General features: G+C 36.3%; 1 protein-coding gene across 19 annotated transcripts in view; it reads left to right on the top strand.

Annotated features, from left to right (window-relative positions):
• Window positions 1-16,178, top strand: part of RBFOX1 (RNA binding fox-1 homolog 1) — a 1,158,532-nt gene that overhangs the window by 681,932 nt on the left and 460,422 nt on the right. The window lies entirely within an intron of this gene.

Genomic DNA, 16,178 nt, shown 5'->3' with positions numbered 1-16,178 from the left:
GAGGGAAAGATACATTTTGAAAAACAGAGGAAAGCTAATTGACTTTTTAAATATTTTTACCCAAGTTGTCTGCAGTTCCCTTTCACTGAGCTGTGTACTATTGTGTTTGCTGTGCTGTTGACATTTGTTCTGTATTCCTTATAAATTCTTAATTTGGAATAGTATGATGAGGTTTCACTTATCTAAATATGTATTACAACAATTTTCTAGAATGTCTTGCTTGGCAGCTACTGTTGTTTTCCACAGTGTTCAAATGACAAATTAGATTACAACATAAATTATACCATTAGTTCGTTATTACTTTATAATTAAAAATGACTTAATCTTTACATTACGGATTTTGCAGATGGAAAGAAGTAGAATCAGTGAGAGCCTCCTCTAGTCACATGGAATGGGTTTTGAATAAAGCAGAAGAGCAGCATGGTTGATAAATTAATTTAATACAAATGTACATAGCTGTGATTGCCTGCAATCTGCAAACAGCCAAGCAGCTGATGCAGCTCACAGTGCTCAGGAACACATGGATGCTAATGCCAGCATTTCATAAAGTTATATTGCAAAGTTGTGTATTTTTATTTGTACTTTTCAGAGAACAGATTTGTAAATCAGAAAGGAATGTTATGTTTGTGTCAAACATTACACAATGCAGATTCCATGGGGAATTCTCACCCAACTTTGAAACGAAGGATGTTAACTGCTGCTGCATTTTGATGTCAGTCTGGGTAAGTGGGAGCTCATCTAACATGTTTATTCATAAATTCTCTTTATATGAGTGCAGTATAGGTCCTAAAAAGTGTCAAGAACGTGTTTAACGAAGGAGAGGAAGGGAGCTGAAGGGAATGCAGTAGATATTTCAAGCCCACTGGCATTCATAAAACAGATACAGGTGGGACATAAACTGCAGAAGTAGATAGGTGAGGAACTTGCTTATAAAATCAAAATGTGTATTACACTGCCGGATCTGAAAAGTTTGAACAGCAGCTTCTAATGCTAAAGGTAAATTCCAAGAATATTCTTTGGATTAGTATGAATTATAAACATATTTAAGTAATCTAAGAAATACATTGTCTGTCTATTTTTGTTTGAGAGATGTACTAGCAGGAAAGTAAAATGGTCAATTCCACAATCATTTCTTCTTTCTTTTCAAGCTTCACTTGGAAAACATTGTATTGGCATTATAAGAGAACAAAACTGGCTTTTCTTTCAGTAACACTCCACAGAGATTTGGACAGTTTCTTTGAGTGATAATGACTTGAACTTGTGGTAATGCCTCAGTCATTACTCACACTCATAATTCATATATTGACAGGAGGAAAGAATGATGGGTGAAATGGAGCCTCTGACCACTTGTGTGAGCTGTTGGTGTGATGGGAGAGCATCTTTCAGTGCACAGCACTTCCCTTCTCTCTAAAGTCTGTGAGCACTACACAGCTGCTGCAGGCATTGCTACATCCCTGTGATTTTACCTTTTTTACTTAGCTCAGGATAGATCTTCTCTGTCTGGGCATTTTTCTGCCTTCACATAACTCCTTCCAGCACTTACAAACTACCTTTCAGCTGCGAAGGACGTGGTGTTGGAGTTTGTGTTGGCTCTGGGTAGATGTATCAGAACAGATCTGAGTAATGAACATGGCCTATGCAGTGGTTAAATAGAAATATGTGTCAACACAGTTCATCAGTGAAAACCATCATCAGGACACACCAGGAAAATGGGAAGGTACCACAATCCCTTCCTTCAGTGGCAGAGGCTTCCATCATCCTGGGGAAAGGCTTCCTGTTGGTTCTCTAAAGTTTAAGGTTTTATTAACTATATTGACTTCACTGGTGATATGAACCTCTTCTAGAGCAGAAACAGGCTGGTTGGAAAGTTTATTTAATGGCTTATTTTAATATTAAACAGAGGGGAAACCAGGCTTGAAGCAGCAGCAGCTGAGCTTAGTAGGGAAACCCTGTCATGTTCCAGCAGTCTGGATGATCTGTTATATGGATGTTCATTTCTCATCCTTTACAGATGTTTAACATGCCTCCATTAAATTTATTATTTCAGTGTTGGAGAATAGAAGCCAGTGTTCATTGGCTGGGTGGGTGAAACATTCTTCAGTTTATTTGGTGAAGGAAAACACTTAAGAATTCTCTATTGCAAGTACTGGAATGAAATATATTTTTGGTGTGATGTATGAATTGCATACTTCTGACATTACCACACGTGATTTGGGAATCATGAAAGACATGAACAAAGTCATATACAGACATGATTCTGGAATTATGGAAGTACAAGCCTGTTGCCTTGCAGTATTCCATGAACTGGCTCTGCAAAGTTCCACGTGTGTTTGAACATCTGAAGAAAAATAATCAGAGTGAGTTATAGTAGTAATTGCATTAATACTTTGAGCCTTCAGCAATGCAGTTTATCACACTCCAGAAATAAACCTTATCAAAGGTCATCATCTGAACCCTTCACAGAAACACCAGGAACCTAAACAGGGATTGTCATTGAGTTTGAAGTTTAGATTGAGCACAAAACTCATCTAGTTTAAGGAAGTGTCCTAAAGGTTTGTTTGGTTTGTTTTTTTTTCTTAATGTAGTTTATTGAATTGCTTATTATTAGCATCACACAATTAATGTACATCCCATAGGCAATTTCAGACTGGTGGAAAGGTTAAAATACTAATTTAACAGAATAAATAAATCTCTTAAATGGTTGTTTAGGGAAAAAAAGGAGGAGTCACAAGGTAATTTAAATGATTATATTATAGTTTTTAAATAATAATGGGAATTTGAAGTTTGCCTTTTCCTTAAAAAGAGACTATCATTACATATCATACTAAGTGCCTTAGAAATTTTATTGTAATAGACTGAAAAAAGTTATTGAACTGAAATATAGATAAATTTGGGGTGGGAGGGGAGGGGTTTGTTTTTAGGACTACTTTTTGCCACATGGTATTAGTTCTTAGCTGCCATTCCTCCCAAAAAATTACATCAGTTCCCTAAACTTTAAAGCAATTATAACCTTGTATAACTGAAAAAATTATAATTTCAGGACAAGAGGAAACTATAGTTTACACAGATTATGATTTTTTTTAATTCCTGAGCTGTTACAGAAGTGAGAAATACTGCAAATGACAAAATAATATTTTTATGTTATTATTTTTGTCCTTTGTAATGTTACAACCTTTATTCCTCTAATGGTTGCATGTTTGAATTGTGTGTCTGCTGGAGAAATTGGTTCCTCCTGGAAGTTGGGGCTTCAATGTGTTCATCTCATGGTGTTGAGACATTTCTCCACTGAAAGGGTGAGGCCTAAATGATTCAGACAACTTTAATTTGGTTTTCAAACAGTGATTTCAGAGCCATTTGGTTTGTAGAATATGACCTGATGTGGAGCTCTGTGCAATTCCATGGAACAAACTGTTTCCAGGGTGGGCTTTGTGTCTTGTGCTCCAGGATCTAGGGAAGCATCTTTGAAATTATCAGTGGTGTATTCCAACAAACACTGGCTAGATCTGATATATTTAACCCCAACCTTTAATCTGGATATACTGTTTACTATATAAGCACTTTCAAAGAAAACTAAGTTTATGTCACTGTTAAGACTGAGATTAAAATCAGATGTGTCATAATACTGTATAAAGCTGTGCCTAAATCCTTGGAGAATTGTTTCTTTAAAAACAAGAATTTATATATATATATATATACAAGTATATATATATAGGTACATAACAGATGTATATAATATGTATATATGTGTGTATCTATGACTCGGTATTTACATATAAAACCCCCATATTTTTCAAATAATTACATTAGAAATTTTCCTTGTATTCAGCCTTTAAGTCAGAACTGTCTCTGTGTGTCACCAAGAGCATCCCTTTGCTTACAGGGGGACTCTCAGTAGTGTATGTGAAATAAAAACTGGGGGCTGAAGGAAAAACCCTTCAGACTGAGAGCAAATGTAACAGCTATAGGCTGCTAAGAGCCTGCACAATTAGGGCAAGAAATAAATAAAAAGCAGCCTAGATTTTGGTTACAGAAGCCTCTGTGGGCTGTTTTGTCCTGGATGGGGCTGGAGGCCTTGAACATCTGTTTTATATTCCTCTCAGTGTAGCAACATGGAGAATTCACGTGTTACTCAGGAAAAAGAAATCCAGTTTCTCAGGCTGACACTTTCTTAAAGCTGTGAATCTTGATATTTTAATCTCATGCATTTCGATAGTGCTTGATATTCATAACTGGTAGGTTTGATAAATTTTTAACAAGGAAGTTGAAGATAATGAGAAAACACAAGGGAAGTTTTGCATTTCGCACCTTGTACTCAAGCCTTCAGGTTTAATTTTCACTTTTTGCACCAAGAATATTCCTTGGAGGAAGACTGACTGGATCACATGTTGCCCTAAGCTGGCTTTAATCCATTAAGGTAAAATCAAACTCCAAACCCTGCAGAGTTAGCTTTCCAAACCCTCAATTTTAGTGAAGGCAACAGTATCAGCACTTGAGAGTCAGAACACATCCATTTAAAACCAATATAAATATATGTTTTTACTCATAACCTGTGGGATAAATCTTGTCATTTCTGCATAAGTAAAATAACAAATATATCAAGATGGGAATAGAGTTTAAATGTATGCATGCCCTATTTGTATTGTGGAAAAGAAAATCTCATAAAATAGATAAAAAGAGAAAGCTGATAAAAATCGAAACTGAGACATCAGAGTGGAAACACAATTTGTATTGTAATTTGTAGTATTCTAAATATTTATAATTCATAAAATTATATTAATATGAGACTGGAGTTCCCAAGTTGTTTTGAAGGGAACCATTACTGTCTTTATGCGATTGCAACAATTTTCTTTCTGTTGCATGAACCTGTTTCACTTAATGTATATTTACTGTCACACAAGTATCACGATAAAGAGTGTGCTGCCTGTCATTTTATTTACTCAGAGGGGTGTGTGGGTTTTAACACTTTCTTCTCATTAAGCATAAATTAGAAGGAGTGACTGTAGAGATGGAAGTTACAACTTGGGTTGGATTTACTGCCTTAATGAGAGGGAAGGAGGAGGGAGAAGCAGAATATCTGTCTCTAGCAGTGTCTTGCATGTAGGATGTACATAGAATTCTGTGCTGTGTGTAATCCCACTGAATTCACTCACTGGAATAACCAAATGTGGGCACAGCTTTACATTCACAGACTGAATGACCTGCAGAGTTTTATGGCTGCCACATTGTCTCGTTGTTAACAACATCACTGATATCAGAGAAGTATTTCTCCTGCTTTTCCCACGGTTTCTGAGGGGCCTTTAACTTAAATACTATCGTGCTGTTTTTAGCAGCTTGATTCCCCATGAAAGATCTGTGCCAGGAAACCCCTGATGTTTGGACATGGTAACGTGTTGGATGTCTATAAATGACACCAGCTGGCACATGGACATGGTGGACTTTAGAAGAGCTAAGGAATACACAATTTCCAGTTGCTCCTGTGTGAACTGTTCTTGACAAAACTGTGTGTTGAAGCAAAGATCTCACAAGCATTTTAAGCTCTGGCCTGTGTTTTTTGGGAGCTCCTGCTGTTTACCATCTGTGTATTTGCACTGATTATTTAAAAGATATTACTATTTCATAAGATATAATTGCAAATGAATTACATACTTTTAAAAGGATATAATGTGTTTGGTTATTTTAATTCCTAGTGTATAAAATCCTATTCATTAAAATTCCATTACTACTATTTTAAATTAAAAAAAAAGAGCCTGACTAAGGATTAAGGATGTTGACTTGCAAAAATAAAGTGCAAGCATTTTTTTGGGAGCATATTGTTACAGCTGCTGCTGTGTCTGCTGTCGTGACACGTGTTGTTGCTTCATTTATTTCAGGAGCCATTGTTTGGCATATCAGACAGGCACAATTTGTAGTGAAAACTTTATGTTTTAAAGTACAGCTTCAGGTTGGCTCAGTGACAGAGAGTCAGTTGGGTTTCTTGTCTGTGGGCTGTGACCCAAACACTGTAACTCTGGCATTCATGAGTACTAATGAAAATGTGTCCAGGATGAGGTGTTGGCCCAAACCTTCTGCACTGGGCTAAATCAAGACTTGGGAAACCTTGGAAAGAAGAACTAAACATATCTGGTTAGTCTTTTGGGAACCCTGTTGGAAACTCTTGTAGGAGAATCAATTGTGATGTAAAAACCATAGGTTTGTAAAAAGCATGTTTTAATTATTAAGGAGTCACCCTCTTCTGTAGCATCTTTGAAATCTTTTGCCACCCTTCTATGTGTATAACATAAATTTAAGTTGACAACCTGTTTTGCAGTTGTTTTTCATTTTAAATGGATCTTCTCTGGCAGATTTAGTCTGAAATGTGTGAACAGTTTCAAACAAGCAGATCTGTTTCAGGACCTGATTTGTAGAATGGAGATGATACTTTCTATAATGAATATGTTAATAAAATTATTTGAGGCATATACAAAAACTGTCATGGAAGAGGAAATAGAGCTCTGAGAGAAATGTTTCTGTATAAAAATACCCCTAATGATGGAGTGCAAGTTTTTATTTTTTCTTGACTCTTCCTTCACATCTGGATGATATGAAAATAATTCAGGAAGCACAGATTTCTTTCCTCGAGATGAGTGTCTGGCCATTTAATGTTCTTGTCTCTCTGGAAATTTAAAGTATAATGATATACAATACTTTCTTGGAATTAAGGAGTTTAACTGATAAAGATTTTTATTTGTTTTTCATTGAAAGTATGAGATGAAAGCAGTGAGTATTTTTGTTGCAATGCTGGTGGAATGATGTGTGGTTGTGACAGATGAAGTATATGGACACTTCTTTAAAAAACAGACAAAGTAATGCACTTACATGTTTGCCTTGGTGTCTCATCATTCCTTACAATATCTTCTGTAATTTCTGAGCATACTAAAATTAATTCTAAGCATACTAAAATTAATATTTTTGAGTAATTATGTTAAAGACCAAATTATATTCGATATGTTGTCATTAAGTTGATGGCAAGCTCCTCTTGGCTTTGTTGGAAGTAAATCTATAACCCTGACAGTTATTACTATGTTACTATCTAGTTCTGATCAGTTCCTGATCAATTCAACTGCTGATGGGAAATATTATATTTTTTAGGATAGTTTGTTAAATTAGAGAGAAAATACTATTTAGCATGAAGGAAAACCTACACAGAAAAGTGAACTGAAAGTAATTAAATACACAGAATAATTCTCTGTTCTTAACAATACTGTTCATTTAAGATCCTAAATTAAATGTAACATTTAAATTAGTTTCTATGGGATATTATTAGAATTTGTGGATGGGTGAAGACAGCCTGTAAAAACACCAGTATTGGTATTGCTGCTGGGGATAGCTTTAAAAATAGGATACAAAGCATTTTTTCTCTCTCCTGAGAAATAGGGTGGTGAAAAAAAAAACAAAACAACCACCCAGGGAAAATAAAAATGAGAAAGGGAGAATACTAAGAATGGTATATGATTCAATAACAGCCCTGAGTTGCTTTGTTGGCCAGCTAATGAAGCATGGAGCCAAATTCCAAGGCTGACATCAGTCAGTGTGCTGCATTTATGGCAGTGGGGTTACAAGTCTGGGGAAGGGGGACTGAGAACTGGTAAATACGCTTCAAAAGAGGGGAAGGATCAACTCCATTAGTTTCTGCTGTTTGTAAATAGCAGGTTTCCCAATTGCTGCTGCATATGTTGCATTGTTACACTGTCTGCAGGGCTGATACATGATTTGTTACAAATACATGAGCACAGACTTCACCAAAATCAGATTTTAAAACATAACATTCATAGTCCTGTGACAATACCTTTCTTAATAAATCAGTGCTGCTCCAAAACTTACAAAGCCAGAATTATTACTGTTTTTCTCATTTGAAATATTTCCAGTTTAAATTCTTAATGGTGCAGTTCCATTTGTTCCATGTGTCCTAATTAAATTGCTTCCTCACAGATCCTTAGGTTTCTTTGTGTGGAAATTTGCATTCCCATTTAATATCATTATCCTAATGACCACATATGGTCATTGTTTCAGTTGCTAATTATTTTAAAAAGATAATGTAAAAACATGTCATTTGATTTAAAAAATATACCTATTTTAAATATGGCTTATAGCCAGGTACTAAACTACTAATTTTGCTAAATTTTGCCATGGTTTGTTTGAAATTACTTTTTACTGTCATCATAATTTCAGTCTTAATTTTTTTTTTTTTTCTTAAATTGAAACTGGTGGGCAAATGTGTAATAAGGATTTGGTAGCTATGAAAGACAGAAGATCAGAAAACATATATCTGACTTAATCCAATTCGATAATAAATGGAATGTTTTTCTGCTTATCAGTCCTGAGAAAAAAAAACAAATCCATGTTCTGCTTTGATATCAACAATACCACAGAGACCACGTGTAATGAAGGAGGTGTTTCTCTTCCTGGTCTTCAGTAGTAAGTCTACTAAGCTTTTGAATTCATGGACATAAAGGAAAAAGAGATGAAAAAAGACATTGGCTTGGCTAGGCTGTGTTTAACTTAAGCTGGGATTTATCCATCTAGAGTGTTCTTTCCAACTTCTCAGTTGCTTCATGGCCATAAGGACTCTCCTCCCTGCTATTTCCAAGAGGTTTAACAGGGTGAAGATACAAAAACGTGGTGGCAAAATCTTCCTGGCTGCAGAAAGTAATGATTTACTAGTATAAAAATCTGATTTTGCAGTGATCACCAGGAGATTTTTGCAGTACTTAGATTTGGTGAAGGAAATGAATGTAAGCACCTCTCAAACCACATGACCCTCAGGAATTCTCTTTTTGCCCTTCCTCATCAAGGAAGGCACCTTCAGTGAAACAATTGGGATGCAGGAACCTTCCAGAGCCCTCTCTCCTCTCTTGATCCCAGTGCCTTCTCCTCAGTGTTCAGGATCCCAGGGTCTGAATTCCAGCAATTACTGCTGGAGTGACATCACTAAATTATTTTGAAACCAAAGCCAGTGGTCTCCTACTATCTTGCAAACTCAAAGGAGGTAAAACTAATCTTCCAGAGATGTTTTGTTCAGCTACAAATTAATGCATCTGATTTATTTAGGTGATTTTCCTGGAAATATTTTATGGGATAGACTATTGAAAGTTTCTGTGAAAATTGATGGTTTTTCTTTCTCTGCGACCATAAATACTTAGTTTGTTTCTTGTTAGATAATTTTAACTACAGTAATCAGGTTTTCTGGGTGACCTGGCATATTTATATGGATAAAATTATGAAAATAATCAATGGAGAATGGTAAGAGTAGAGTAAAAAATTAAACTAGATTTACTAGCACAATATGTTATTGACCTAGTGAGATTAGATCGTACTCCCTATTGCACTTCAGGGAGTGTAATTCAATCTGTGCTCACTTGCAGTGGTTTAAAACACTCTTCTGGCAAATATTTTTTCAAATGGCTTCCCCAATCCTTAAAAGCTGTGCCTTTTTCAAAGAGGCATCTTTAGAAAGTCCTGCTCCGTGCCAGAATGGATGGGTGAGTGTGCCTGGATGAGCCCAGTTCTTACAGGTTATCACACAGCATTGACTCAGTGGAACCTCAGGAGGTGATCAGGTCCAATCTTTCATTCACTCTGGTACTAATGCCAGTGCTAAATCAGTCATGGATTTCTCCAGAAAAGCCTTGAGAACCTCCAAAGATGGAACCCATGCAAAGCTTTTCATCATCTCCACACTCAGCCTGCCAGACTGGTTGGTTATTTTATGTTGACACGGCTGAGAAGGGTTTGGCTCTGTCATCTCTCAACTCTTACAACTCAGAATTACTCTTGAAGTAATTGTAGGCTGCTGTTAGTGCCTCTTAGCCTTTTCTTTGCCAGACTGTACAAGCCTTTCCCTCTGCCTCTTCTCCCATGTTCTCTGTATTAGTCCCTTTATCACCATCTAAAACCACTGGCAGGATCTTCTCCAGTTTTACATCTTTCTTAAACTGGAGGAGAACCAAACTGGGTGTGGTTATTGTCTGTTACTTTCTGAGAGAAAACTAGTTAAAGAGCTGATCTAAAAGATCATGAGAATACTCAGTTACTCATGAGAATATCTGAAAATATCTGCCTGTGTACATTACCTTTTTATTTTAGCTGTACTGCTTCTGGTGTTCCTGTCAAGCGTTAACACCAGATACATGAAAAGGGTTTGGAGCTATAGGCTTTTTGCATTAATCAGTAATATTAAATTAGTTGGCTAAATATTGCTGTGTTGGCAGAAATTCAAGACAGCCTGAAAAGGATGCAAAAACTGATCTCAGCTTGAATAAAGATACTGGTCTGAGTTCCCATGAGGGGATCCTTAATGAGGAGGCAACTGTGAGGAAGCAAAGCACTTTTTGTGGAGATGTTGGCAAATATACTGGGTCAGGAAAATTTTTAGGCTCCTTATCCGTGGCATGTGGTTTGGGGATGGTCTTGAGGATGTTGTCAGGTGTGCTTTACTAAGAAACAGCCTTTCTCAGACACATGGTGTGATTGTTGGGGTTGTCCTGTGCAGAGCCAGGTCCTGGACTCAGTGATCCCTGTGAGTCCCTCCCAGCTCAGTCTGTTCTCTGATTCTGTGATTGATTTGCTCATACTGGGACAACACTTAAGAAAAAGGCCAGAAAAAAAAAAAGCTATTTGTCAACCAGATCCTCTGGGGAGATGTATTTTAAATCTTGGGATTTCAAGGGTTTGCCTGTGTTCGAAACAAAGTATTGATTGCCACTGTAATCAAATAAAGATTTTATTGGTTCTCACAAGTGCATTCCAAGCAAGCAAGGCCAGAGTTAGTGATATGGCTTTCCATGCAAGAATAGGAGTTATACTTATTGATGTTTCCCAGAGTCATCTGGACTTTGTGTGGGATAAAGGCTCTTCTCAATCACATTTTATTATGGCATAGCTTTATGTGACTAATGATTTTAAAATATATAGTTTGAAATTAATATTTTATATTGCTTCCCTAACTGTATATGTGTAAATGTTTACTACATTAAAAGATTTTTTAGCAGTGAATCAGTGAATATCCCAGAATTATTTGGCTTATTTTCATTTTCAAGTGTTTAAATCTTTCGTTGAGTCCTTTCATGCACGTTTATTCCTATTAGGTTTTAGATATACTTTCAGTCCTGGTTTAACTTGTACAAATATCTGAATCACAGAACTGCAATTATCCTGTGTCTGTAAACTGAGTAACAAGACAATCTTAAGAATCCTTTCTTTTTTTTTTTTTTTTGAATATTTGGTCATATAGCAATGTTTGTTACTAGGGTTTGTTCAGGTTGATAACAGTGGGACAGAATGACAAAAGCTGGATCAATTGTTTTCCCTAATCAATAAATTTGTTGTAGCGTAAATCATATTTATAGACCGAAAGTCACGAGCAGAACTCATCTTGAGTTTACCTGCTAATTATTGAAATGATTATTCACAGGAGTGTTTCTGATTCACTGACTCTTGTTGGTGCTGCTTTTTAATTTCACCTGCTGAATTCTGACCTCGTGTGAAGTATCCCTGTGTTGGGCAAAGAGAGTCATTGAGCCCCTTCTCTTGCCAGACCTGAGCATTAGAGCAGCGTTATCATCTTCGTCAGGCTGAGCCAGTGATTGCCAGGGGTTTGTGGCATTATCTCTATAACTTGGCAAATACAATCAGTCCTTTTGACTCCTGAGTTATCAGACGTTTTATAAGAGAATTTCTTTTCTTCATGATGTATTTCACTGGAAGGAAATTATATTTAAGCAGCGAGTCATTTGCCTGAATTCACACTGTTGGTTATTGCCCCCTTTGTGACAGTACAGAATTGCATTATGCTTTATGACTTTTCATCTTCTTGAAGGATGACACTTCTGTTTAACAAAAACCATGCTAGAACTGCAATCAAAAATGCTGAGTGCACTACACACCAGAGGGTTAATCAGAAATTCCTGAGAGAATAGCAAAGCATACACATTTTTACATTTATGGACACTGAACCAAATCCATTTTTTTAATGGTATGGATTTTTTTTCTTGATTAAATGATGGAGCTGGCCATAGATATTCTTGTCATTAATCAATAATTTCTACTGTTTTAATTTTATGTTATGAAAGGCTAGAAAGCACAGCTGACTTAGGGAATACTAAGTTGACTCAGGGAAATGATTGCCAAGGGATGGCGATTTATTATGAAATCTGGGAAAGAGCAGAGTCAATCTTCCCGCCCAACCCTTTTTTTATCAAGCAGAATCAGATTTGCCAAGTAATGGAAGCAAAAATCCTCCACTTAAGTCAATTATTTCAATCTCAATTTAAAATAATGTTCTTGTCAGAAAGTATTTAATTTGAGTAGTTTTGCTGGTCTGAGTCTGCTGCTTTGTGGACTGAACACCTCTCTTTTAATGGTATTAATGATATGAAATTGTGAGTATCTGTAGGCAAGGCATAAGTCTCTGTAGGATCAGAATCCCGTGTTGTCCTTACTCACAGGTAGTAAAGTTGTCTGCTGGGCTGGCTACAAGTTAAGCTGTTCCCTCTATTATATGATACAACAGACCATGATAAATAATAATTTCTTTTTTTGTTTGTTTGTTTGATTATTGTGAAATTATCCATTATATTATAAATGTATTTTTACTTAGATAACAAAGGTGTGCTATTTTGTAGGGGTGTGTTTTAGTTTGATCTCTCAGCAATAAATGTAGTGCATTTACCATTTTCAGGACTGCTTTTTGTTTATCAACTTCATGGTTCATTTTTAGGTTTGTATTAAAGTATGTGTCATTTATGAGGTCATTTAAGTGGTAGCCCCTGGTGCAGGAATACAATAATAAATAATACTGATTCCTAGTAAAGTGTTCAAATGATGAACTTTTGAATTTCAGTGTGCTTAAAGTAAGTAATGAATAGTAGTAATTCAGTTAGCTGGATTAACCTGCAAGTTCTCTGTGGAAACACAGTAGCTTAGTTGTCAGTCTCTTGAACTCTGTCACTTTGTTGAGATTGAACCAGTTCTAAGATATTCCTCCATCTGCTGAGTAGAAGGAAAGATCTAACCAAGGAATACTATACAGGGGGAAAATTAAAAGGGAACAGAGTAAATCCCAATTTATGTGCATAGGAAGTGTTGGTTAAGCCTTATATCAGGGGTTTAGTCACCTATTCCTTTCAGAGTGACTCTTTCTGTGCTTAAATGTGAGCATGAGAATAAATGTTACCAGCTCTGGGCAAATGCACTGATCAACTCCAATTTATGGCAGGGATTTCCTACCCCAGCAAGGTCTGTTACTTTGGGAATTGATGAACCAAAGCCCTTTGGCTTCAGCTGTAGCTCAGCAGAACCCCTCGAGATGACACTGGCTGCATCTGGATTCTTGATTGCACAGACTGGTTTGGTTTGGGTCATTTTTAACCTCAAAACCTGGGATGGGCCCCCCTGGGAAAGTGCCCTCAGGGGTAAAGGAACAGAAGAGAGCTGAGAGCTATTTAAAGACTTTTTTCTTGCAGTACAAGAGCTCTTGATTCCCATGTGTGAGAAATCAGCAGGGAAGGCAGGAGGAGGTGGGTAAGAACCTCTTGGTGGAACGGAAGTTCAAGAAGGAAATGTATCATGGGAAGAATACAGGGATGTTGCCAGCATGTGTAGGAATGGGATCAGGAAAGCTGGAGTTTGGATTAGGTAAGGAATTTGAAGAACAGGAAGAAGGGCTTCAGCAGGTACATTGATCAGAAAAGGAAGAACGATGATCCAAGTTCCTCCCATTGCAGGAGGAGATGAGGTTTGAGACCACCTGAGGAACCTGAACCTACACAAGTCCTGGGACCTGGAGAAATGTGTCCCAGGGTCCTGAGGGAATTGGCAGAAGTAGGTTCTGGGCTACTGTCCATGATATTTGAAAAGTCATACAAAGTCCCCAGTGGTTGGAGAAAAGGGAACATCGCATCAATTTTTAAAAAGGGTAATAAGATTTGGAGATGCTTGCCTTGGAGAATTTGAGGAAATATTTTCCATTCAAAGTAATCAATACATCCTAGAAGAAAGTTTTGATAGATTTTTTTTTTTCCCTTATCTTTGTCTAATCAAAATGTGGGCTATGGAAAGGTGTTTTCCAAGAACTTGAATCTGCTCAGGCACATAAAATGATGTGCATCTCACATACATACAAATACCTCAGCCCAGCTCTCGGTGACCAGACCTTTAAAAGTTTATTGGTGTTGGAATATTTGTGGTTGATACAGCCTAAAAACTTCTTAGTGTACATTATGAACAGATGAGTGTTGTATGTGTGACCTGCATTGTTATATTTGCTCATTTTAAAGGGTGTTTATTAAGGCTGCACTCAGAGCCCTTTCCAGCTGAACTCTAATAATATGAAAGGGTAGTGACTAAGGAATCACTCAAAAGATTACATTTTCTGTGTCTTTTATTACTGTAAAACATAAAAAACTGCTTTGTGGCCTTCCCTGTAGCCAGTAGTCTGGATAAATGTTTACAGATAAATATATTAAAATACTTAACTCATTTACTTATAAATCATCATAAAAAGGTAGCAATTGTAGGAAAGTAAAATCAATACAAATTGCATATGGCTCATGGGATAGATTTTATAAACTGGGTGTTTTTGTTGTAATAAGATAAACATCTATGAATATTAAGCCACTTTTTTTTTGCAATTCAATTTTAATCTTTCAGATATAGAACAGGGACTGTTTTCTCCTCACTATGTAATTTCAATTCCCTTTTTCGCTGATGGCATTTATGATCATAAATAGAGATGTTAAAAAAAAATAGAGGCACAAATTTTGCTGAAATGATTTGCTGAGCAGGCTGCATGTACATAAGTAAAAGATGCTTAAGTAAAGTTAGAACTTTAAAAAATACTCTCCTTGATCAGTTCTTTTCATATGAGGATTGAAACTGTACTGGATTATAGAAAATATAACTGAGATTGTGACCCTGGAATGAACTTAATTGATCATGTTCTTTTTGTCATTTGGGGCTTCATGAAACAATCAATCTAAAAGTAGTATAACAATAGAAATAACTTAGAAAGTTTTACTGTAAAGGGCTTAATTCTTGTAAGAATTTGCCTAGTGGGATTTCTTCATTTTGCTACTAATTTTACAGTTTGCTGGTTCTGTGATCCTGTATATCCAAATCAGTCTGTCATATGGGAAGGGAATAGATGTGGCCTGTAGTTATGGGAGCTGCTTGCAACCAGTTTTTTAGAAAACGTTTGAAAAACAATTATGGTGAAATAATAATCATTTTCAGAACGGCAGAGACAATAAAATTCAGGCATTTTGAAGACATGCTTCAAGAGTGCAGTCTGTAGAAAACTAGTGTTGCTGAAATATAGACTGATTTCCTGGTACAGGTGATGAACACATTTGTAAAACTTGTCTTAACTTTTAAGCCACTTTATTTACGGTATAATTTTATTTCTCAAAATCTGTCCTCGTGCAATTTCACTGAGATTTCAGGAGGCCATTAATTTGGTTGCAAAGCTTCTGCATTTTTTTAAATTCTCCAGTGAAAGCAGCTACCCAATAATCATAAGGTGAAGAGCCACCTCTCCGAGTGACAACAGGGCTTTGTGTATTAGTCAAGACTTTTGCACCAGTCTAGAGTGAAATAATTTCAGAAGATAAAACATAGAGGGCTGTAAACTTATTAAAACATGTCAGTAAATAATAGTTGGTTGTTTCCAAAATTTCTGAGGTATTTAGTTAAACACTTAAAGGGCTAATCATAAATGATAAAAATACCCATCATTACTTCGGTTAGTAGAAATGGTAATACCTGTGCAAAACAGAATTGCTTTGGATGCCATAATGTACTTACAGCTTGGAAAACAGCAGAAATAAGGCAAGAAGAAAACCCTAGGTATATGTAATTTCAGATTAAATTTCATTTGGATTGAAAAATACTGTCTGGGTGTGGGGACTGCGTTTAAACTGGGCAGGAAAACTACCTCTGTCTTGTTGTACTGTTCAGTTAATTCCAAGTGTAAAATTGTACCGGACTTTTCTGTGTGAATGACTGGAGAGAAAATACTGTAGTTTTCATGAACTGAAATCAAATTTTTTAGCTGCTTTTGAAACTATAGTTAGATCTGAGCTTTTTCCTTGTGCATCTGTGTAGTGATTATTAATGCCCTGGGTACAACAGAACAAAATTAGGGC

This window comes from Corapipo altera, unplaced genomic scaffold, assembly GCF_003945725.1.
Source record: "Corapipo altera isolate COAL_440 unplaced genomic scaffold, ASM394572v1 98, whole genome shotgun sequence".
Lineage (NCBI taxonomy): Eukaryota > Metazoa > Chordata > Aves > Passeriformes > Pipridae > Corapipo > Corapipo altera.
Note: the sequence above shows the minus strand (reverse complement) of the source record. Positions and strands in the feature narration are given on the sequence as shown.